The 26,909-nt window shown below is 36.2% G+C and overlaps 1 protein-coding gene across 2 annotated transcripts in view; it reads left to right on the top strand.

Annotated features, from left to right (window-relative positions):
* Positions 1-9,005: 9,005 nt before the first annotated feature.
* The window catches only part of LOC144968635 (uncharacterized), a 147,426-nt gene continuing 129,522 nt past the window's right edge, over positions 9,006-26,909 (top strand). The window contains exons 1-2 of one of the 2 annotated variants that reach the window (XM_078907167.1): positions 9,006-9,281; positions 12,524-13,327. The gene's annotated coding sequence lies outside the window, so the exon portion shown is untranslated. The remainder of the gene's footprint in view (positions 9,282-12,523; positions 13,328-26,909) is intronic. The other variant, XM_078907168.1, reaches the window with a different exon arrangement.

The raw sequence follows: 26,909 nt of genomic DNA, 5'->3' as shown, positions 1-26,909 counted from the left end.
ACAAACACTGGTAAAAATTAAATGATGATTTGAATGTAAAATCTAGTTTGGTTGTTATTGGGTTAAAAGAAACCCCTAATCCTTTGCACACGGAGATTTTCCGCGTTATCCAGCTCGGAGTCATTTGATTATTGAACGCTCATCCAATCCCATCCAATCCAGCGTTCATTTACATGATTGCAAGATCATCTCTGCTTACTCGCAGGGAATGCACATTGTTACAAAAACTCCATATTGATGAAGTTTCGTCAATATAATAATTGTATACAGTAAATATGAAAAACAATTTTTAAAAATCAAATTTGGAAGAAATAATAATTTGAAAGAGCGAAAAGGAAAAAGAAAATCTTATGTCATTTCCTCCAGGTTATTAAAGGCATTGGGGCGGAGTGACCGAGTGGTTCAGGCTGTGACCAAGAATGTCCCGGGTTCGAGCCCCGCTTCAGGCACTTTCGCTTTTTTTCCTTGTGCAAGATTATTAACCCCCAATATGTTCACTTGGACACATGGGGGGGGGGGGTATTCCTGTTGAAATCAGAAATCTTGTTTGATGGATTATCTATATTCCTTCATGGAATGCCTAGGCGACAGTATCAAATGATCTAACCAATATTCTCAAAAGGGCATTATGTCGGAGTAAACTTGAGTACATTCCGTCAGATCTAACAGACCCAGCTTCCCCATCACTGCTTGGGAGTCAGATGAAAAAAAAATCGACTTCACTTTGGATCGATCTCGGTCCCTTTAGGTGTGAGGCGAGTGCTCTACCAAAGAGCTATGAAAGGAGTGGGGGAGGGGCTAAAAATGAATATACTTTAATACACTGCATGGACACATAATTTCATATTTACATTCATTTTAACATTGATACATTTTGGCATCCATATCACAACTGCATGACACAGGACGACGTGTACTTATTTTCAGGTCTGATAACCCGAATTGTTATGGGCTCATTGTTGTAGTGGAAACACTCTCAAACCAACGCAAAATATTGTCCATTACGACAATGTTAAATCAAGCCCATAATTTGCGGAAGGCAATCAAACCTGCAAATAATTGCATGTTGAAACAGATCATCAGATTGAGGTAATCGTTATCTCTTTCAATTTCAATTATAAGTTTTTCTTCCTTTTATTTTTGCCAGAGTAGAAAACAGTGCTGTCTTGAGCAGGTATTTTTTGAGCCATAATCCAATGGCCAATGACTATCCAACGATTAAATGATAATCAAATGACAGGTTCCAACAGGCTTTACTATCACCTCTTGTCGTCTAATCCATCTTATCTATGACCATTGATGACCCACGCTGTGGCTGTGGGCGAGTTTGCCATTTAACTGCCATACTCTGGAAAAACTCGTATTTCAAAAATTGGCCAGAAAACTCGTCCTTCAAATATCGATTGATTTAAATGATCCTCAGCTTGGCAGAGACAAAAGACCCTCTCAAACCTGGGACCTCGCAAGGTATCTCCAATTTTTTCTGCTAAGATGAGGGTCATTTAAATCGATTGATATTTGAAGGACGAGTGTTCTGATCAAAGTTTAAATACGTGTCTTTCCAGAGTTTGGCAGTTAATAACTGGTGAAGAGAGTGGCGTAAAATTATAGTTGATTTAGCCACTTCAGAGAAATATTGCTTCATAACAATCTCTATCTAGAGTCAAGGGACTGATTGCCCGATAGCTAACTACGAGTTATGGTCACCAAATAAGTCTGTCAAATTCTACCTAATTTTGACAAATTTAATCGTGAGCTGTCCAATCAAATCCATAAATGTGACCTAAACAATATTATATCGGCATGCTTCGAATGGAAAAAAATGAAATATACAAGACGCAATCGAGCTTCACTAAAACTGAACCAATCAGACTCATAAATAGAAAAGACTAGGTCACAATGTCAGATTACAATCAAGATACAATCCATTTCCTGCACAAGATTTTCATAATGAGAAACAGATTCTTGATTCTGGTGAAGGAAAAGAATACGAACACAATATTCTAGACCCGCGGAAGACTTGCAAGAGGAGTTTGGAATTGTACTACACCTCTGCAGATTAAATTGTATGGGCCCTTCATTCCTATTGTGTAAACATTCAAGACAAGGCGACCCTGTGTTGTTTTACGGCATCCTTCGATTCCCATTTGTGACAATTTTAGCGTCAAACCGGATGTTTTCTTTTCACTAAACTTTCGATTCACGAACAATCCAAATAAATTGTTTAATCGTCAATCTTATTCAATTTTGCTAGTCTGGGGGACTTCTGTCATGCAAAATTCTATAATAAGAGATTTTTGTATATCTGATTTAGCAAATATAATCAACTACACGAATAAAGACGGGCAGACGGACAGACAACAGGCTCGCAGAACATAGCTGGATTAAATCTCGGCAACCGGTGTTGACACAGACAGTGCTTCTTCCTCCCCTCCCCCTAATTGTTTTTTTTTCTTTCCAAAAATACTGCGATAATTATATTTTACTTGTTTTATAGACTACGTTGGTCAAACTTGATGGAAGTTGGGGGTCAAGATAGCTCAGTTGGTAGAGCACTCGCTTCCCACGCAAGGGACTGAAATCGATCCCGGGTGCAGTCGAAATTATTTTACTGACTTCCCAGTCCACCCAGCAATGATTGGGTAGCTGGGTCTGTAGTATCTGGCGGAAAGTACTTTGCGATAGACTAGAGTCCTATGACAGGGTAACAAGCAATTGCTATTGTCCATTTCACGCTATAGAAACCGGGATAAACTCCGGCTCCATGGACCAATGGCTCTGAAGGACTACAAGATAGGTACTTTTTGATGACAATATGGAGTCGTCATACCTATAAAATTGTATTAGAGCGCTATGATTATCGTCACCATTATCATCATCATCATCATCACCATCATCATCATCATCATCATCATCATCATCATCATCATCACCGTCATCATTATCATCATGATAATCCTCAATCGTTACTGTGCAGTATTGTGTCAAGCTATTTACGTTATGGTGTTGACCGCATGGTGACAATGGGATCATGTTCTATCTGTACTCTTGTGTTCTTGTGTAAGGCACTGCACACAAATTGCCTGCTCGTTCAGGTATAATTGAATGCTCGGCCAGAATCACTCTCGACTGTTCTATCTGTTGTTGTCCAAAATTTACTCTGTACTGATGTCTTGTTCTGTATGAAATTGATCTTACGTGTCTTGCTGGTGAACCGTTGTGTACAGCTTTGTAAAGCTGTAGTATTACTTGTGTATTCCATATGAAATTCTCATAATTCATAACTGAATGTTGATGGGTCTTTAAAAGAAAGAAAGAAAGTAGAGAGCGGAAGAGGGAGGGGGAGAGAGAGAGAGAGAGAGAGAGAGAGAGAGAGAAAGAGAGAGAGAGGGGGAGAGAGAGAGAGAGAGAGGGATATGGGTGAGAGAGAGAGAGAAAGAGAGAGAGAGCGAGAGAGAGAGAGAGAGAGAGAGAGAGAGAGAGAGAGAGAAGAATATTACATGTGACTAACAAAGGGATGCGTTTAAATGTTTGCACATACAATTACAATGGCAAAAAGAACTTCTCACAGCGACTCAGGGGACACGTTTTTAGTTTGTCAACTAGATAACACCACGCTTACGTCTCATTCTTACTTCAACCACCCAGGAATACACACGCTACATTTCGTATGTTGCTTTATGTTTTCAACGTTCCTTTTGCTGACGAAGTGTTTGTACTCGAAACTTCCATTGTCTGTACTGTTCCCACACGAAACCATTTGCTAGGTATTGTTAATGATCAATAAAGTATTTATATGATTGAACACACATCGTATTCTCGTGATCATTTTTCTTGGATAAGTAATGCTATTCGGGGGGGGGGGGGGGGGGGGGGGGGCACTGTTATGATAAATTGCGAGAGTGGTTCTAGAGCAGGTATATATTATATATATATATATATATATATATATATATATTTATATATATATATATATATGGGTCTTTGCTACCTGTATGCCAGTTTTCATGCTTTCAACTCGAATGTGCACGGTTTTAGCCTAATCCCCCATACTATTACTTCTATAAGTAATGTCGGGAGAATATCCGAACATCACACGATTCAGTTTTAGTAATGTTCAACAATCACCAGATTTTCTAATATCTAAACAGCCTGTTGATTTTAGTTAAAAACACGATTATTATGTTCCGGGATATTATTATTATATGTATTCGATACTAACTTTCACATTCCGACTCTACAACATGTTTGAGGCTGACATAATTTGATTTTCAATAATTTAGTATAATTGACAAAATGTGGCCGTATTAAGAATGCATAAGATTATTGTTAAATTGCAACGCTATATATACAAATGGAATGGAAAGAGTTTTAATTAATCTTTCTTTAATGGTCCTTACACATTTTCCCAACCAGATATCCAATCAGCTGTTCGATAAATTATGGCGATGCAAAATAATTGATTTAGGGCAATGAAAATAATAAAACGATATTGAAAACAAGAAAAATGCCAGCAGTTTTAATAGATATATCCATTCGCTACTATGTTGTGTTTTTAAAAATATATATTTTAAGCATTGAAATTATAACATAATATAATGATAATGCAATCAATAGCAATAATTCAGCTACAATATATTGTTATTTTATTGTTGGATTATGGTTATTGATTGCTGGGAAATAAATACACATCTGGTATAACTTTGTTTTTTTCCTGTTCCAAATCCATTTTTACATCGCCTTTGGCACATGGCTTTGGACTTCTGTAACAAATCATTATGTTATGCCATTAACACAGGAAACTAGGATATGGCCCTTTATTTCCGTTGAAATAATTCTAAGATTAAACTGCCAAACTATGGAAAAACAACAACAGGTAAATAGAATTTTGGCCAGAAAACTCGTCCTTCATTCTTGGACTTTTCGAAGACGAAGGTCATTTAATCGCTTGATATTTGAAGGACGTTTGTCTGGCCAAAACTTTAAATACGTGTTTTGTTTTTTCGACTATGGCAGGATAGGGTCTGTACCTTGTTTTCAAAATAATTCTTTTTTGCAGTTAATTGCGTTAGTAATAAAAATGCATAGTCTGAGCCCTAGGGCGGCCTGGTGAATCGCTGTAACGAGACGGCATCATTTGGGTATGTCTGGTTCCATTAAAATGAAGCATTTTCAAAAAGGCTGTTCCAACTTCAAAGTTTTCTGCTAATGAGTACTGTTGGGATCTCTTGGGAGACGAGAGACGAACTTTGTGTCATGGAATATCTATCCTATTATAGAGTGGTTTCTGACCCGAGAAATACCGTCTCTTTTCATCAATAATCATAAAGTAACATAATTCATTAGATAAGAGCCGAATAGCATTTAAATTCTCAGTTTTTCCCGATTTCTGAAGCGGGTTCCATACATGAGAGAAGCTCGAATCTCTCACTTATAGAACATATTAATGCTACGTGTGTTTGGTAAAATGCTCACAATACCCACCATCCGGTTATAACGTATCAACACTCAAAACAATGTATAACTTTTGACGTTTATGTATAGAATTTAGTGAGAAGTAATCATACAAATGGCTGTTTAAAAACAATAACAAAGAGATGAGTGACGTTGATATCGTTCCTTCTATCGATGCTGTGCGCTTATGTACTTTACTCACAACATGCCACCAGAAGGATTTAACGTTACTTACTTATGACTTATATCTCTTAGCTCCTGGCGAAGCATAGGGCCTCAACAGCATCTTCCATCTTCTTCTGTCCTTGGCACAGACCTTTGCCTCACTCCAGGTAATATTGGAGACGCACAAATCTTGGTGAAGGCTTCTCTTCCAAGCCTGTTTTGGACGACCCCATTTCCTCTTGTTCCATTCAAGAGCCTGCTTGGTTATATTATAGGACTCTTTCCGCATGGTATGGCCAACCGCTTTCTGCGCCTGACCTGGACATCCTCTTGGTTTGCCCAAATGTCAGTGTTTGGCAGTTTGTCAAACCAAAATTTAGGATTTGTGTAAGACAGCGATTGACAAAAGTTTGCATCTTGGCTGATGTGGTCAAGGTTGTTCGCCAAGTCTCTGATCCATATAGAAGGACTGCTTTAACATTAGTGGTAAATATCTTAAGCTTGGTGTTTGTGATTATGCTGGAAGCTTTCCATATTTGTCTCAATATTGCAAAAAGCCTTGCGCGCTTTCTTGATTCTAGCAATGATGTCTTCACCAGTTCCACCCGACTGACTGATTTTGCTGCCAAGGTACGTAAATTCTCCGACATCTTCTATTGCTGTACCAGAAATGGTGATTTGTGATTCTTGTTTGGTAGTTTTGTCTTCTCTTTACTAATCTTAAGACCAGCTCGCAACAGCAGGATATAACGTACCACACATAAAACTGTGCGTAATATTGACCGATTATAGTCTGATAAATACAATTTAGTGAGAACTCATAGAAATGACTGGCTAAAACAATAATTTTCTTTCTATGATAAAGTGGATTCATAGCGCCGACAGGGCGTTAATTACCAAACATGCGACTGATTAAGTGTGGAAGGCGCCGCCGATAAGAGAACTAAACCCTCAAAACTTAGCAGAAAAGGGGCGAGAAGTCCTTCATTCGACCATCCTTCTTTTTCTTGTTATGACTGACTGAACTCATCCATAATCTTGCACAAGAATCAAAGCAAAGCAAAGGCGGCGTTCGATTATGTGCGATTCGCCGATTTCGTAATCATCATCACTATCGTCATCATCATCGTCATCATCGACTTCGTCATCGTCGTCGGCTGTCACTTGTCGCCTTCAAAAGAAGCAACGGGACCGTGAAAGACGGAAGACGGAAGTGTGAGATGCCTGCCAATATATTACTTTTTTTTCTTCTATCTATTTATATTTAACAGTAGAAAGGAATATAAAAACTGATCTTCGATAAGCCGTTGTTTAAGCCCTGACATGGAACCATATTGGGGAAATGAGAAGATTAGTTTATAAAAGGCCTCAGGCAACGAAGAGGAAGTTAAAATAAAGCGGATTTAAGAGACTAGCACACTGAAAATATCACTGGCAAAATGAAAAAGTAATTGGTTGGCAATAAATTAGGTTCCTGTGCTTCAATTTTATTACAACTGTAATAATAATCCTTTAATTTCTATTTTGACATATTCAATTGATAACATGTAACATTAATTCTGATGAAAATAACTCAATTGTCTTTAATGGAGAATGACAGGCTTACTTGCTTTTAATTATTGTTATCAATGTTCTATAAATACATGTATCTTATTCGTCCCAATAAAATTACCAGAATGATGGCAGCAATAAAATATTATTATTATTATTAGTATTATTATTATTATTATTATTATTATTATTTATTTATTATTATTATTATTATTATTATTATTATTATATAATAATAATAATTAATAATAATAATAATAATAATAATATAATATATAATAATATAATGATGATGATGATGATGAATAATGATGATGATGATAATAATGATAATAATAATGATAATAATAATAATAATAATAATATAATAATAAAATAATAATAATAATAATAATAATAATAATAATAATAATATAATAATAATAATAATAATAATAATAATAATAATAATAATAATAATAATAATAATAATAATATAATAATAATAATAATAATAATAATAATAATAATAAATAATAATGAATAAGAAGAAGAAGAAGAAGAAGAAGAAGAAGAAGAAAGAAGAAGAAAATAATGATAATTAATTATAATAATAAATAATAATAATAATATAATAATAATAATAATAATAATAATAATAATAATGATGATGATGATAATAATAATAATAATAATAATGATAATAATAATAATAATAATAATAAAATAATAATAAATAATAATAATAATAATAATATAATATAATAATATAATAATATAATAATATAATAATAATAATATAATAAATAATAATAATAATATAATAAATAATATAAACAATATATAATAAAATAAAATAATAAGTTGTGCAAAATTGGGTTAACACTGAACCATATAAGATGTCTGGGTTTGTTTTTGTTTTTTTGTTTTGTTTTGTTTTTTTTGTTGTTGTTTTTTGGGGGTTTTTTTGTTGTTTTTTTTTTTTTTTGTTGTTTTTTATGTGAAGGAAAAAATGCGTGTATGAAGAAGAAGAAATGAGCAATTGGGGCCGTGTCCGCCTTGCTGCGATTTTCTTTGTTCAGGACCAGCCAGTCAGTTGCTAGGAGACGTGACATCAGACTGTTGATGAACGCAATTCATGAAAAAATATTTTTTTTACAATTGACGATCATATTAACCTGCTCGGTCTGCCTACTGTAAGAAGGATTCTTTTTATTTTCTGTAGGCTTTCTTCTATTCAATCAGTTTTGATGAGCTTCTCTAATAAGACTTCTGATGGGATAAATAAAGTTAATATTATATATCTTATCCTTTTTTTTTTCTAATCGAATTTTTCAGTGCGTGTGGTCTCTTTCCATCAGTGTCCCTGACTGAATGAATGCTTGAATGATTGAGTGAATGAATGATTGAATGAACGAATGAATGAATGGATGAAATAATGCATAAATGACTGAAGTAATGATTTGAGAATAAATGAAACAATGAGTGAATAAATGAATGAATGACTGATTGGATGGATGGATGAATGAATAAATGATGGAATGAATGAAATAATGAATGAATGAATCAATCAATCAATCATTCAATCAATGATTCAGTCAAAGCATAGATAAATGAACGAATGAAAACTCAACTACATCGTTCCGATTTGAATGGTCAATCATAATCATAGAAGGATGTAAAGAGCCATACGCATCGAAAACTGATACATACGTACGAACATAAGCTGTATTATTCTTTCCATTTTACCCCTTTTGTAAAATGTCATTTGGCACGTCTTTCTGTGCGCGTTGTGCGTTCGTTCGTTGGCCGTCCGATGCGTGATGCGTGAAGCGGTGGGGGTGAATGAAAGCGATAGTTTGTCGGTTTGTGATGATGTTGGTGGTGTCGGCCCGTTGTGAGTAGCGGAACGGAATAAAGAGGGTCGACGACTTCTTCAAAGTAAATAACGCACACACCCAGATACAGACTCCCTCAAGGATCAGGTTTATTGCAGAGGGTCTTTAAATGCACAACGTTTGTTTATTTTCGAACTTTATGGAGTATTTACTGCTTCTTGGATTAATATAAATTATACTATTTTGTGTTTATGCTTCTATGGATTACTTTACTGGATAACTGAGAAAAGAGAGGTATTATTAAATATAGCGATATGGTAAAAGCGGAATTACCCTACTTACATGTTAATTCAATGGGGGTTTTTTTTTGTTGCTTTTAGACCGAACCAAGATGAATTTTAGTCCACACAACTTGCGTTCTTTTAAGATATATATCTTATAAAAATACTTTTTTTTTTTTGTCCATTTATTGCTAAATAATTTTCTCTGTGTTATTTTATCTTTATGAATTCCACTTATTACCTATTAATATTAAAGGGCCACTACTTACAATTGGAACAACGATTATGTAGGTATAATAAAATAAATAAATAAAAATAGAATTTCCTTTATTCATCCCCATTGGGAAATGTGTCTTTAGGGTCTATTCCAATGGAAGACTGGAATAACCCAGGCGACAGTCGCTGTGCAGCACCGCAAATGGAGCTAAGGCGAGATGACTTGCATAAGGCCGTACACAGCGCGGCGGGTGATCGAACTCGGTACCATACGGGTACAAAGCAAAGACCTTTTACCGCTTAGCCTTGCTACCCATAGTAGTTAAAGATGTAATAGATAATAAATTTATTGTCATTTGGGTGTTTAAATTGTTGTTTTGTTTTGTTTAAATGTTTTTTGGGGTTTTGGTTTTGGTTTTGTTTGTTGTTTCCTGTTAGGAATTCGGAGGCGTGTTACAAAAACAGAAATCAGCAATCAATGTTTTGTTTTTCTTTTAAACATCAGACCTTCGTCTTAAACCTGCTGACATCACATCTAAGTTGTCATTTTGAAGGCCTGTAACTGTAAGTAACGGAACGGGATTTTGGGATTGTCAGTCTGACTGATAATAATAATATAGATAGTATGCGCTTGGCCAAGGAGTTCACAACATTGCCATCCGGAAGTATAACGGACCAACACACAAACTCTGTGTAACCATGAACTTTTATAGTCTTGTTAATACAGTTTAGTGAGAACAACTCACAAACGCGGATGGCATAAACAATAACAAAGGCCTGAGTGACGTCATCTGCATACTATCTATAGAAAACGTGACATTTCCATCGCTTGTACCAGACTGAACACAATGCTGTCATTCATGACTTTATAATTAATGGAATTTGATATTGTTGTCCTTGAGGTTAAGACATGGCCCTGTGGACTGAGTTTATAAACTTGTATAAACTCTATTATTGACACATGAACGACTCGCTCGGGTTTGAGTATGTCCTAGGAGGCCCACTTTTCCGATTGAATGTTTATCAATGTTTTTAAAAATTGTCAACTTATTTCAAAAAGTCAAAGACAAGACAAACTACATCATAACAAAAACTACAAATTAAGCATTTTGTAAAGTGATTTGAGCACGTTTAGTGGATATTGCGCTGTATAAAAGCCCAAGTTTAAGTTTAAGCACTTCAACTCAAAACAGTATTACAGTGGAATCCTTATAAATCAACACCCCTTGATGATCCCAAATTATGTTCTGGTCTTTATCAACGTGTGTTCTATTGATATTGGATAAAACCAACCGTGTTTAAAGTCAACCAATCTTTCTGGCCCAGCGGTGTTGGCTTCATCAGAATCCACTGTCTTTCGCCTGTATGTACAGGAACCAGAAAACTGAATTTGATGTCTAAATTATAAGATTAGAATTAGATTATTGTGCTTAATTAAAAAGAATGAGTGTCACACTGAGCTGCATAAAGCTAACACTTTGCGACTAGGGCAATTTTCATTTAAAATTCATTTTTAGCATATTTTCATACCGTTTTGAGACGCTTGGTCACATATGGGTTTCCAGATACATTTTATCCGGGTTTCTGAAAGGAATGGATGGAGTTTATGTGGGTTTTTGGTCGAGGCGGAGTGGAGTTATTATAACTGGATTTATGAAGGAGACGGGGCTTTCTGAGTTGCTGCCGCAATACATCTCTCTCTCTCTCTCTCTCTCTCTCTCTCTCTCTCTCTCTCTCTCTCTCTCTCTCTCTCTCTCTCTCTCTCTCTAATCTATCTATCTATCTATCTATCTATCTATCTATCTATCTATCTATCTATCTATCTATTATCTATCTACTTCTCTATCCTCTATCTATCTTCTATCTCTCTCTCTCTCTCTCTCTCTCTCTCTATATATATATATATATATATATATATATATTATATATATATCTTCTCTCTCTCTCTATCCATCCATCTCTCTCTCTCTCTCTCTCTCTCTCTCTCTCTCTCTCTCTCTCTCTCTCTCTAACTAATCAATCTACCCAATAATGATTAGGTAGCTTGGTCTTATTGATCTTGAGATAAGTGCCTTCGACAGATTATCATGTCATATCCAGAACTGACACGCTTCTATTGCTGTCATGTTTCACGTTATGGAAACTGGGATATGCCCCGTCTCTATTGTTTGGTTCTGATTGTTTTGATAGACTGCCATATATTTTTATGGTATGAGAACGCGCGGCTTTGTGATCATGTGTTATATGATATGACAACACTGCTTCTGACCTGTAGGTCCCTGGTTCAAGTCTAACTGTGGGCACCGAAAAGTTGAATCCTTGGAGAAGGCGCTTTACTCACATTCTCTCACAGTTCTCATAATATTATGTAGAAGGGGTACTTTTGCGGTAACAGCAATGCCTCTGCCTAGTAAAGAGGTGTCATACAGACGTCACGCCGTCTGGTCTTACGTGTTTAATATTACTGTTGGCTTATGTCCCCTTGAAAAGCGCTTTTAGCACAATCAGTAAACACTGTTCGAAACAAGATGTAGAAGAAGCTTACGATCATTTTCAAAACATTTAGAGTAATTATACAATTCCGACGTTCTCTAATACCAAAACAAACCTTTTTTTTAAAAAAATGACTAAATATCAATCGATTAAAATGACTTTCATCTTGTCAAAAATCTCTCAAACCCAAGACTTCAGGGAAGTCTCAGATTTGAAAGATGAAATTTATATTTGATATTTGAAGGACAAGTTCTTTGGCCAAAATAGTTTTTAATGTGGTGTTTTTGTTTGTTTGTTTGTTTGTTGTTGTTTTTTTTTGGTTGTTTTTTTTTTTTGTGTTTTTTTTTTTTTTTTTTGGTGTGTTTTTTTTTTTTTTTTTTTTTTTTTTTTCAGAGTGCGGCAGAATTACGACAAGTGTTTCAATTGGTTCTTACTTAGCCATATATTTATCATGATCTCGTATTGTTCAAGTAGGCAAATTATAGTAAAATCTTTTGTTCTTGAACTTAATGGTTGTCATTATAAATAACGTTTGTTCGTTTCCAGGTCACACTCTTATTTGACTCTACTTAGGATATATCTACCCCTGGCTGAATAGATGGAGTGAATTTCGGCGTTCAGTCAATGTGTGTGGACTTCCTAAACTGGATTATAATACATAAATATTGTCATACGGATAACAAGTCATACATTCTTCAAGGCCCAGACACAGTTTCCTCTCGGTGTCCATTTTTCCCCATTCAAAACGCCACTGTGTTTGAGGATTGAAATTCTTGAAACGACAGATGGAGTAAGTTTCTTGGTTCTGTCAAGAGTCAAAGTGGACAGGATTATACTAAATATCGTTATACAGATATATAACAAGACTGGAAATCGGACAGGATTATACTAAATACCGTTATACAGATATATAACAAGACTTGAAATCGGACAGGATTATACTAAATATCGTTATACAGATATATAACAAGACTGGAAATCGGACAGGATTATACTAAATATCGTTATACAGATATATAACAAGACTTGAAATCTTCAAGGACAAGACACGTCTCCCGCTGTTTCCAATTTCGCTACGTGGTTAAAAACTGAAATTCTTTCGAGTTGAATTGGAGACTTTTTTGTTTTGTTTTTGCTGTCAAGTTGTTATAGCATAATTAATACACTTTGTGGTTAGTTGCTTGTAATGGGAATTTATAATAGTAATAAGTGTTAATGAAGGAGCGTATTTGTTTAAAATCGTTGTGTTGTTGAATTTATTGTGACTTGAATTCTTGACTACTCAATATTTGTCTTGGTTATATTTGGATTTTGGATTACGTAAGACACAAACATTGGAATAATTTGAAGGTAAGCTTGTTTATCTATTATGTCTTCTGATTATTTTTGTTTGTTTTATTAAGTTCACTTTAATGTTAATTGCTTGATATTGTGAAACTTTGTCGTTTCTTACTCGTAGCCTTTCATCCACTTCTTTAAGTCAGCTCTTTCCAACCTTCATTCATTCATTCATGATTCACATTAGACTACATGTGTTAACTCAATAGTCATAATCTGACAAAATTTCCGCCCACCCACCCCACCCCACCTCGTGTCATTTGTTTACCTACCAAACAAAGCTCCTCAATTTCTTTCTTATGATCTCTTTATTAACCTGTAAGGACAGGTGAAAATTATGTCAGCTGCGCCTTACATCAGTCTAAATATTAGTTTAAAGTGCTTGAATTTAACGATTACTTTTATTTCCTTATTATTCCTAATGGTGTACGAAAATAATGTTTTATAACTATGCAGTGATATAGTGTAACCAAACACCCATCAGTTATTAGTCTGTATGGCTAAAAATACGGATGAGAGTTTTGCAATATTATATCGATATACGATTTTTTACATTAACTTTGACTCATTTTACGTCATCCTGTCAGTGCTGTTTATGTTTGTTTTTATTTGATTTATGTGTGAGCGCGCGTCTTTGCATCTATGCGTACTGTATGATATGTGTTTAGAAATATCATTTGATATAAAGATAGGCAGATAAAGCTTGTCATTATTATAAGAAGAAATATAAAAGACGCCGAGCAGACGAGTTGTACTGCGTGATATGGAAATTTGGTTCCATATGGTATACTGGTAGGCCAAGGGGGAATAATAAATACAATAATATGGGAACAGTTTCTTATTGTATTTTGTTGTCTCCAACATTATGCAGGTGTCAGTCAGTCGCCTTTGGTGAGGAGCCAATGGTCCATCAATTATTCATTCACCCATTACTACTGTCTCAATCACTCATGCGTGATAACGTGTGTTTTGTGTGCTCTCAGGGAAAACCCTTTTTAACCAGTTAACTGTCGGACTCCAGAAAGACACGTCTTTAAAAATTTGGCCAGAAAACTCGTCCTTCAAATATCGATCGATTTAAATGGCCTTCATCTTGTCAAAAACTCTCAAACCTGGGACCTCGCGAAGTCCCAGGTTTGAGAATGTTTGCCAAGATGAAGGTCATTTAAATCGATCGATATTTGAAGGACGAATTTTCTGGCCAAATTTTTAATTTCCGTCTTTCTGAAGCACGATATTAACTGGTTAATGTATTGGCAATTTAACAAGACATAAATTTTTATTTTTTTTAAGAAGAAAGAAAGAAAAAAAAACCGTCTTTGTCTCCCACTGAGTTTAAATTTAGAAACGTCCCCAAAACTTTCCCTGGAAATAAAAGAAATTAATCTTTGGGTTTATAGAAATGTTCAATAGACGGCGGTGTTTTCAACACAGGCTATATTATTGTTAAATGTGTTTTCATGTCTGTTGTTAATAGGACAATAATATGATGTAACCAATCGTCTACAAACAGTATTCTGACTGGGTGAACCTGACTTATAAGATTGAATTTATTTAAAATTTAATATATGAATGCGACACACCGTCACAAAACTGTATTTCGTCCGTATGAATTGGACTCTAGAGGTGCCAAATAAGGCAATAAAATGTATAGTAAAATAATGGGAGTCAAAATTACTCTTATAAAAGATACAGAACAAATTACTTTGTTCTGTATCTTTTATAAGAGTCATTTTGACTCCCTTTATTTTACTATACAGTTTATGAATCGGACTCAGAAAAGTGAATTTAGAATTAAAAGAAATAAGAAATCCCTTTTTTTCGGTTGAGTTTTGCAATGAAAGAAATTGTATTATTTCTCCATCATATCGACTTGAAATTAATCCCAAGTTGCATAATTTTCAGATCTTTAACACAATGTTTTGAAGTGAGAAAAACTAAAATTTAACATTTCTGTCAATTCTTTCTTTAAAATCTCATACTCATATACTCGTATTATGTTTTGATTATTCTGGTTTACCTTGACCAAAAAAAAAAAATGACAATAGAAAACCTTTTTGAGGCTATGGGTCAATTTTTTTACCTTGCCATCCCCAATCACTCCAACTTGTGAAAGTGATAAACGCCCACAAGTCCTTATTCAACCCATTAAAGTGGTCACAAAATCTACCCAGAGGGAGGGAGGGAGGGAGGGCAATGAATGAGTAAGGACGTGAGGAGGAGGGGCGCAGAATGAAAAGATATTATTAAAAATTGATAATTATCTAGGGTGAAAAACCTCGTTAAGCAATCAACTCGAGTCCTATATTATGTGTTATGAAAAGAAGGATATCAATGGTGTGTAGTTAGTTGAATTAATCGGGACTCAATTACATACTTGGGTGTCCCAAATAGCTCAGTCGATAGAGTACCCGCTTCACACGCAAATGGACGTGGACCAGCGACATCTATAGTATATGAAGTCCTAGACGTGGACCAATCCCTGGCGAAGTTGAACTTGAGAATTTTTTTTTTTTTTTTTTTTTCAAATCCACTTATGAAACAGTAACTGGGCGGCTGGGTATTTGAAATTAGCGGAAACTAATTTGCGATAAACAACCGTCTCATCCAAAGGGTAGCTAGCAGTTGTTATGATTCGTTTAACGCTGTAGAAACTGAAATATGTGACCCGTAGCCTCTTAACGATTTTATGTTGCGGTGGACTTGACGCTAAAAACCGATTTTTTCTTTTAAAAAATATAAGAAATTGAGATCAAGTCTAAAGTTTTATTAAGGAGAATCAGCACCTTTTTAAAGTGACTTTAGCTAAAATCTAACATCTCTGGTCATGCTAACTCTAAAAACACTTTTCGCATGTTTGTCATCCCGAGTAATACCGTGCGGCTGTTTGGTCTTGTGGTATGACACTCACTTTCGGATCGGAAGGTCCTGGGTTCGAGCCTCGCTCGGCGTATAGTTGAGTCCTTGGAAAAGGCCCTGGACTCATATTCTCTCACCGTACTCAGGTGTAAAATGAAAACCTTATCGTTAACAGCGTTGTCTCTGTTGGGCAAAAAAAAGTTGTGATATCGCTAACCGGCGTCATGTCATGTTCTACATGGTTATGTGTTGCTGTTGGTCCAATGGGGACCCTTTGAAAAGCTCTTTGAGCATGTTTAGTGGATATTGCGCTATATAATAAAATCTCCTGTGGTGAGTCGCATATAAAAGCTGAAGTAAATGTTACGTCAGATATTAGATGTTTAGCAATTTTAAAGAACTCTCTCACCGGGGGAGAGGCGGCGGGGGGGGGGGGGGGGGGGGGGGGGGGGAGGGGCGGGAGTGGCCGAGTGGTTAAGTCATTGCACTGTGACCCGGAAGGTCCCGGGTTCGAGCCCCGCTTCAGGCATTTTCGTTTCTTTTCCTTGGGCAAGATTATTAACTCCCGATTTGCTCATATTGGACAACATGGGTGGTTCTTGTTGACACCAGACATCCTGTTTGATGGATTGTCTATATTCCTTCATGGAATGCCAGGTGACGGGATTTTATGGTGTCCTTTTGAAAAGGCGTAATTATTATTTCTTTTTAAATCTCAATAATAGAGGACACAACCTTACTCGGTTCATGGAACAAAACCATAGCTCCCTGGATAGTTATGAAAAGAACGTATTGCGTTGAATCCTAATTTTACTCTTACAGTAACAGATTGGTGTTGTTCAAGTGCGTCGTCCTCTTTTACTGTAATGTCAATTGGTTTGACCTGCCACGGAGAAAATTGTGGGACCCGTGGTCCGCACAAGAATGGGAAGTGGACGGATGACAAGTGTCGTCCACGCTGCATTGGTCCATACATAGATGATGGTTGGTGATAATAGGACGATTATCGTAGTGGTGGTCATTGTGATAGCAGTGTGGATTTAAAACCTAAGTGGGGAGAAAGGATGGTTTGGGTGTAAAGCTAAGCGACCCGACCCAGGCCAGCTCAGCACACCGTGTCGCGATTTCGTTTAGGGCTCAGCGTAAGGTACGAGCGAGTCGCTGTGTTAGTGTTAGTGCACTCGCGCTATCTTGGTCGGAATTTGTTTTCTTTTCACAATATTTTTGAGACCGATTTTTTATATAATAATAAGAGAAAATGTTTTTTTTTTCATTTTTCAAATAGCAAATATATTTTTGTAGTTTAAGCTCTGTTTTTGATAAGGTCCCTTTTGATAAATCACATTAGTAAAACAAACACAAAAATTAAAAAAAAAAAAAAAGAAAAAGAGAAAAAAATTGAATGAAAGAAGAAAAATAAGTATTAAAATATAAAACATGCCTTACCTTGATAATTGCACAATTTAATATATATCCATTTGAATAAACACAGAATCTTTCCCTCTGAGTTACTGAACGCATATAAAAAGGTATGCATTCAGCTGCGGGCTTGGGACCGCCAATGGCCCATTAAAAGATTCAACAGTATAATAATGCATGAAATAGGACTTGTGAGGCTGGGAAAATGAGTATAAATAATTCATTATAACTACAAAGATGACAGTTTGGCTATTTTCCTTCTCTGTTGTTGGATTTTATTGTCACTGTCAGCTTGAGTGCAGAAACGTTTCAATAAAATATTTTACAATTCTGCGTGTAGAAATTTTGCTGAGAACAACATCCAAATGAAACAGTGCTGGAAAATCTTGAAAAATTCTTACGAGTCTTGAACGACAATGCATTTCTCCAGACATTTAAAAAAAAGTGTAGCAGTATAGAATAAGATGAAAAGTTGCAGTCGAAGGGTAATTTAGACCACCTCTGTCCATTTCCTCAGTGTAGACTTTGACATCTTCAGGGAACACGTCTCCATCTGCTCCTCGCAACTTTTCATCCTTTAGGGCCACATAGCCTCCGATATAATAAAGAATCATTTTCTCATCAGATGATAGTGTGTTAGTAGTGAGAGGAAGGTCGTCAATGATGAGAAGTTCCGAGTCTGTCAGTTCTTTCCCACAGAGATCACAGGAATGTCCAGAGGAGTTAAAATCAATATCCTTCTCAAATTCAATAAAAAGTTTGGCCCTGTCTATATGATGACAGTTCAAAAGATCTTGAGCTGTTATATAAAAATTGCAACCAGCTGACATCCTAAAATGAGCAAAATGCTTCTCTATGACATCTTGTTGGAAGAAACCAATGGCAACATATTGATGATGGACAGAGTTTTTTTGTGTCAATAGGTACTTTGATAAGTCAATAAGGCATCTGCAGGTCCAAGCTAAAGCATTTGCTGTGTCTCTTGTGAAGGATTTTTCCCTTAGAACAGGACTTGATGCTGTCATCCGGTCAGCAAGCAGTGCCCATTGATCCAGGATATTCAATTGATGACTACCAGCTTCTGAAAGTTCAATACATAATCGATCTGGGTCACGAAAACGAGTGCTTTGAAAGGGAGACTTCGTGTTAAAAACTTTCCAAAGCTTCAAAACTTCATCTATAAATAAGGCAGTGTTGATCCAAGAACTGACAGACTTTGATGACGATTTCAATGCAGAGCTTGTCTTCTCTGAAAATACTTCCAATACAAGGGAAACTTTCTGTTTTTCAATACTTGTGGGGTTCAATGCTGTTTTGGAAAGAGTTGAAAGTTTTACAAGAAATCCTGTCTCGTAATTATGAAGTTCTTCCAAATCAGACCACTGGGCAGTTACTGGTTCAGATGAATGACAAGGGTAGAAATTCAGACATTTTGTTTTCTCAGTAATCCAGTTGTTTCGGATATTTTTCAACAGGTGAACAGTATCATACAGTAAAAATAAGGATCTTGTAGGATCAACTGGGGACATGGTAATCCAAGGAGATGATTCATTTATTTTAGGAAATTTTTTGAAAAAAGCTTGATTCAATCTGTTGTTATCATTTATTATTGCAATTACTTTCCCTCCACATCTTTCAATTGTAGAAATGACATTTATAGTGTTACTGTACTGAAAATCAGATGTTAAGGCATGACAGGGTAACAGTTTGACAAGAAATGTTCTTGATCCAAAAAAGCACTTTACCATAAAACATAAAAACGTAGTAGCCAATTTATCAGGGTAATCAACAGCATATCCATAAATGGTTCCTCCTCTGTATGAAACTGATGCCTTGACATAAACTTCATCAATAATCAAAATACAATTTCTGGATCTTTCTTCAAGATGATTAAAAACATTCGTAAAGAGATTTTCATCAGAGGTGTTATTTGCCACACTTGTAATTCTTTTCATGGTAGAAATAGATGGTAATTGTAAATGATTACGAAGTTCAAGATACAAAGCACGGGATTTTTCATACCATGAAAACGCTAAAAACAGGTCCTCTGCAGAGATACATCTCATACGTCACCCTGGGATTTTTAGTTCCAGTGTTGTATTTAAAATATACTGCAAACTTGTGAATTTGACCTTTCCTCTCACTACTCAATAAAATATATGAATCATGTGATCCTGACGGAAGAGTGAAAATGGCACCACAATTTCCAACTTCACAACAAAATTTGTCATGAAAAGAATCATATTGAAATAAATCAGACTCCATGAAATCTGACATCTCATCCAAATCAACAGCTCGAGAGGCAGCAGTGGCTTTTGTAGTAATCCGATGTTGAGTTTGTGACGAGCTTGGTACACATGATTGGGGTACATTATGAAAAACAGAAGGTGGGTCAACTGGAACAAAATATCGTCCTACACGAACCATTTTTGGATTATCAGGCCAATGTAGAGCACAAACTCCCATATGTTCCGTAACATCTTCAAAGTTAAGCTTATTTGGTAAGCATGAAATCCACTGTTTACGTTTCTGAATTTCCTTCGGAAATTTGTACACAGTTATTTTCAGATCAGCAGGTTGATCTCTGTAGCCAGTTCTACAATTGAAGACAGAGCACTTTCTACCCATTTTACAAAACAATTACTGTATGGAACAATATGGATAAAGAATTTAAAACTCCAACAACACAGTTTAAATGTATAAACATTTGAAAAGGAATTAAAAGTTAGAGCTTCAGTTAATCTGACTGAAATGTGAAATAGGGCGAATCACAGATTCAAAGCCGGTACCAAACCGGTATATAGTCAGAGAGGAGATGTTTTATTAGCAAAAAATATTTGCCAATTAAGAATCAAGTCTTTGTGTGTGATTTGCTGGGTTTGTTGAATATAAATTATTGTTTAAAATATCTTTTAATTTTTAGACACTAAATATTAAAAGACGTGTCTCTTAAACTGAATTTCAACCAAGAAACATATTTTGACAAAGAATCAGTAACCAAACTTAATTCGCTTTGTCTAATAAAAACCAATATGGCAACTTTGTTGGAATTTCGGTTACACACTCCACAAGTGTGAACACACTATACGTTGAGCCCTAAACACACCTTGCGGTTTTTCTCTTCGGCTGGCCTGTCTCAGCCCGCCTAGGTGTAAAGGGAAGGGGGTGTCTATGTGTGTTTGCGTGTGTGTGTGTGTGTGTGTGTGTGTGTGTGTGTGTGTTTGGGGGGGGGGGGTGAGGAAATACTAAAAGTGAGGATGTGTGTGTGTATTTGTGTGTGTGTGTGTGTGTGTGTGTGTGTGTGTGTGTGTGTGTGTGTGTGGTCTGGCTAAATTCTGCAGGACATGCAGTGACATACTGTGATCGCTTAATCTTTATCTCCTCTAAATATTTTCCTGCCCGACCCCTATTTTTGTCTAATTCTGTCTAATTTTTGTGGGTTTTTATTTCTCATTGACCTTCCCTCTTGCAACCATTAACTATACCTCCCCTACCTATCTCTTCTCCATTCTCTCTATCTCTATGTATATCCTCCCTCTCTCTCTCTCTCTCTCCTTCTCTCTCTCTCTCTCTTTCTTTCTCTCTCTCTCCTTCTCTCTTTCTCTCTCTCTCTCTCTCTCTCTCTCTCTCTCTCTCTCTCTCTCTCTCTCTCCTTCTCTCTCCTCTTCTTACTTCGTATGTGTATATTGTGGCATCTTTTGATGAATCTAATCTATGTCCATATTATGGCCAATCATATTTCATCTGTCACACAAACACACACATACACACAGGCAGAGAGAGAGAGAGAGAGAGAGAGAGAGAGAGAGAAAGAGAAGGAGAGAGAGATAGATAGAGAGAGAAGGGGAGAGAGAGAGAGAGGGAAATAGAGAAGTATGGACAGACACAGTGAGTGAGATTAAGAGAGAGAGAGAGAGAGAGAGAGAGAGAGAGAGAGTGAGTGAGTGAAGGAGGGCGATAGAGAGATAAGAGAGAGCCTCTAGCTTAAAAAGAAAACAGCACTAAAAATGTCCGTGTCATGCATTTCCTCTCCTTCCAAAAAGAAATGGGATCAAAGGGGATCAGGTAGTGGAATCAAAGAGAGGAATCAAGGTGATGGAATCTCTTTGAAAAACGGCCCATACATTTTTGTGGCGGTCTGACAAATAGTGCCAAACCAAGACAAAAATTCAAATCCCGAAATTTAGAGCAATAAATGTACAGAGCAATTTTCCGGTATAATGCAGTCTAAAGTTTCAAAATATTATCTTCATTAGGTACAATTACGGTAAGTATTTTAGAACATCAAACCTTTAATTTCTACGGCTGTGTTTTTACTTTTTATTGCTCATCAAATTGCTCAATCTGATGTAAATACGAAGTGTATATTATGAAACTGAAAAAAAAAAAAAAAATCATCCCCAAAAAGTCAGACTCCCTCGACTTTCACCTGGTTATGTTTCTCATCTTTCAGCTGTGCCGACTCCCTAAATGACGCTATGCGTTAAGGTAAAATACTCATAACATCCGCCAGCCAAATTTAACATACCAGCACACAAATCTGTGTGTAACCTTTGACCTTTATAGTCTGATTGATATAATTTACTGAGAACTTATCACTAACAGGCTGTCTAAAAATAATAACAAAGAGCTGAGTGACGTCAAATTCGATCTTTCCATATTATCACATCGATATTTTGAAAACAGTCGACATCTTCAGGCAGTCATGTATCTTCGGATAACCTTCACTCAATCTATACTAAATGCCATAAGTCATACCAGTTTGTTTACATTGGGACCCACTACTACTACTACTATAATCTATCAAGAATGTAGTCTGTAGGGTAAAAAACTATTCTCTTAGCTAGACAGATAATAAAATGTGCATAGTGCACTGCTTAGGTACATTAGCCAATACGCTTCAACAGTCGTAACGTCACTTCCCTCGTAATGGCGCATGGTAACTTAGTGACTGGCTCTAAACTATCGGGACAATGGCGGACGCCCTTATGAAATAATTCTCCGACGAGCATAAAAGCGTATCCAGAGGGAGAAAAGCTAGGGCTTCATAATATAGATGTCACTGGAGAAAAGAATTATAAATCTGATCATGTTTTGATTTTTACACATTCTGATCACAAGACATATGAAAAGTTCTAGCCAGCATGAAGAATAAAAAGTACCGATTTTCTTTGTTCAGAACCACGATGGCCGCCGTTGCTGGGCCACGTGACACCAGACTATTGAATCCAATTCCTCAGTGAGTACTTTATGCATGGGGTTTCGTCTTGATAGTTTCATATGACGTCACGCATTATAACATAATATTATGATGGGTTTAAGCCAACGTGCACATATTTTCAGGTCTGATAACCAAGCGCAATTATGGGCTTATTTAAGATTGTTGTAATGGACAATATTTTGCTTTGGTTTGAGAGTACGTCCATACAACATTGAACCCATAGTATTTTAGGTTATCAGATCTGCAAATGGAAAGACGTCGCTAAAGCTATTACGAGTTAGTGGTAGAGGTAGCTGGGTATCTCTGCTCTGCTCCTTTTTCTTACCTTTGGGCAAGACATCATATAAGTATGGTTAGAACAGCATACACCAATCCCATACTAATTGCCCTAGGCCATACTTGTTTGTTTACATTGAGATCATAATCCATCAAGGATGTATGTAGTCTATAAGATTCAAGATTTTCCTCTTATCTGGACAGGCACGAAAACGTGCACTGCTAAATGCATCAGCCAATTCGTCAGTGAGTACCAGTTGCATGGGGATTTCGTGATGATTTTGATATGACGTCGTGTATTGCAACAAAGTATGACGGCATTAGACTGGGACTGAATGAGGGATGGTGGTAGCGAGTTAGCTCTGCTCTGCTCCTTCTTCGCACCCTCGGGGAACACATCATAATAAAAATGCATTACCTCGTGTTTACCTCGGTTAATGTGAGTATAGTCAGGAGGAATATTAAATGGTGGTATTAGTCCTTCAGATAGAGCGATAAAGCAATGGAGCCGGAGTTTATCCTGTTTTTTCTATAGCGTTAAATAGACAATAGCAATTGCCTGCTACCTTTTGGACAGAACGTTAGTCTATCTCATCGGTACAGATCTTAAAGACCCAGCTTTAAAATGACTACTGGTTGGACAAGGGAAATGAAAAAGTGGGTTGGGTGGGGTGGGGGGGGGGGTGTAGCGGTCAGAACATCTCGAATTCACAATAATATTTGCGTGTCTCTATTTGTGCTCTACGAACTGAACTAGCCAGATGCCCATGTTAAAACTTGCTCAGTGAAAAAGAATATGCAGCCAGGTAGAGCGTACAAAAAAAGAGTTTATTTTAATATATTTTGAAGCATTCCGTGTGTGTACTTGAGACCATAAAATATGCCATATAAATTATATATACTTAAAATAATTTATAACAAAAAATCAACAAGATTTATGTTCATAGTCTAACAACTTGCACAGAATGGCATTGTCTACCTTAGGAGACATCGGCGAGATTTATTTGTGAGTGAGTGCTTTGCATGCTTTTACGATGTTGATATCTCTACTGCCAATAACAAATATCGTTTGCATGATATACGAGATACAGGTAGATTGTGGTGTGCTGAAGACAATAGTAATGATAATAATAAATATTGTATTTTAATGTGTAATATTGAAAGCATTACATTTTTTGGGGTTCTGTATTGGAGTGAATAATATTATGTTATATATATAAAAAAAGAAAAGAAATGGATCAATATATATATATATATATATATATAATTATATATATATATATATATATATATTTATATATATATATATATATGTTGTTGTGTGTGTGTGTGTGAGAGAGAGAGAGAGAGAGTGGGGAATTGTGTGTTTATGCACGTGATTGATCATTTCTGTGCGTGTTGGCGTATGAGTTATGTGTGTGCCTGTTTTTTGGTGGAATGTTATGTATATTTGTTCATTAACATGCACATTAGGCTCATTCATCTTCTTCCATTCCTTCCTACCTATCTGACCACTACCATGATGTAAGTAAAGCACATTCCGCGAGCGTGAGTACTGGTCCTCCTTGCGTGATAAACCATGCTCACCAATGCATGACTAGATTAGTAGAGGCTAGTAGGAAGATTGGGCAATGCCAAAAGGTAGTTTGTGTAAATTCGACGTTAAAAACTTTCCAATACATAGAAGATACGTAATTTTGGGGGTTCCAATAACGCAGTTGAGATTTTCTTCGGACCTCACTGTCCACCAAGCAGTGATATATATATATATATATATATATATATATATATATATATATATATATATATATATAAAGAGAGAGAGAGAGAGAGAGAGAGAGAGAGAGAGAGAGAGAGTGAGAGTTTGTCCACACTATATTTACACTCCAAAAACCTATTACTACTATTATTATTGCTGCTTTTATTGTCAGACCATTTGGTTTTTAAAACATTAAATTTCCTAATTCAACCCAAAGAATGTGATGAAAACTCTATTGATGTTATGCGTTTGATCAATCTTACCAACATACAAATCTATCTACGTGTAAACTTTAACTTTTTTAGTCGCGTTGATCTGATAAAAAGTGTGTACGAAACATTACCCAATACCAAAATTTCTATATCAGCCGCCCTCGACTGGGGATCGACTGGTAATCTTGAGATATAACTTTAGATCCTCAGATGAGGCAGGATGATTTCTGGGATGTTTAATTTTTTTCTTGTATTTTTCTATCTGATTTGTACGGCACTGTTTCACACACAAAATTTTTCAGATCTCTAACTTTCAACCAGTGTCTGCTCTCTAATTTGTCACTAATCTTCATTCGCTTTATAGTGTTTCAAAGAAACTAAACGTGTGTGTCTTTCAGCGTGGAATGATACCACCCCCCCCCCCCCCCCCCCCCCCCTCCCCAAACCCAAAAGAAAAAAAAACAAAAACAAACAAAAAATCATAAAACAAAACGAACTTTTGCTCTACCTCAGATGATAGTTAGTAATAAGAATAATACGATGTGTGCATGATGTATGTAACGCCCTATGCCCCATTATCAGTCTGTATCTATTTGGCTCGGGATCGGGGGCGAGGAAGAGCCCCTTGGGAGTCCCATCGTCTATGTTGGTGAAGATTATCATTGCGTCTCTGAAGATTACCATTACGTCTTGGACGATTAGTGATGTACACACGTATGTCAAGTGTCAGCAGATATTCCTGATGTGTTGTCTTTGCTGTACTTGAAACAGTTCAGTAGCGACATGGACTACGGTACAGTGGAATCCACGTAAAGTAAACGATCAACACGCTTAAAGTCGAACTTTTGCTTAAAGTTAACACCTTGAATAATAATTTTAAAAATAAATAAATAAAGATAAAATTCCCTTTATTCATCCCATAGGGGAAATTTATCTCTAGGGTCTATTCCAAAGGAAGACTGGAATAACCCAGGCGTCAGTCGCAGTGCAGCGCCGCGAATTGAGCTAGGGCGAGGTGACTTGCTCAAGACAACAGAGCACCGCGGGTTATCGAACTCGGTACCGTTCGAGTACGCTCTTTACTTCGTACCCGAAAGGTACCGAGTTCGATCACCCGCCGCTGCCCTGTGATGTCCTTGAGCAAGTCACCTCGCCCTAGTTCAATTTGCGGCGCTGCACTGTTGCTGACGCCTGGGTTATTCCAGTCTTCCCTTGGAATAGACCCTAGAGACAGATTTCCAACTATGGGAAGAATAAAGGCAATTTTATTTTTATTTTTATTAATTTTACTATTTTTTTTTCTTTTCTTTTTTTTTTTTTTTTTTTTAATTTTAATTTTTTTTTTTTTTTTTTTTTTTGGTCCTGCACTTTTGATTTTATCAAGACACAAAAACTTGACCGAAAATTCCTAGTTTTGATTAGAAATTCAATGACATAATACACTTTTGAGATAGTGTGTCACTTTTTGCATGCATAGAAAATTGTAATGTCAAACTTAATCTGGGTTTTTAAGTTACCTTACGGCTATTTAAATATAATATTTTTGTCGCGCTTATTATAGAAAGGGTATCGGGTGCATACGCAATGTTAATGGACTAGAGGGCCTTCCTGTTGAATGTTTTAGTAGGGTAGTCAGTGCATTAGGATATTGACTCTGCTTCCGTCATCTGGCTAAATACATTTTTTTTTTCAATTTGGCCAGGAAAAAAAAACTGTTATTACAAAAGTCAATAACTAAGATGACCCCAAAACATATTGAAATTGTCAAGAATAATGTACAAACATGAATAGATAACAGCTTCAGAAAAACAAACAACAACAAACTACTAAGAACGGAAAGTTTTTGGG

The sequence above is a fragment of the Berghia stephanieae genome, chromosome 3 (assembly GCF_034508935.2).
Source record: "Berghia stephanieae isolate SIO BIC M18660-M18661 chromosome 3, UCSD_Bste_1.3, whole genome shotgun sequence".
Classification (NCBI taxonomy): domain Eukaryota; kingdom Metazoa; phylum Mollusca; class Gastropoda; order Nudibranchia; family Aeolidiidae; genus Berghia; species Berghia stephanieae.
The sequence above is the reverse complement of the archived record's forward strand: the minus strand, read 5'-3'. Positions and strand labels throughout refer to the sequence as shown.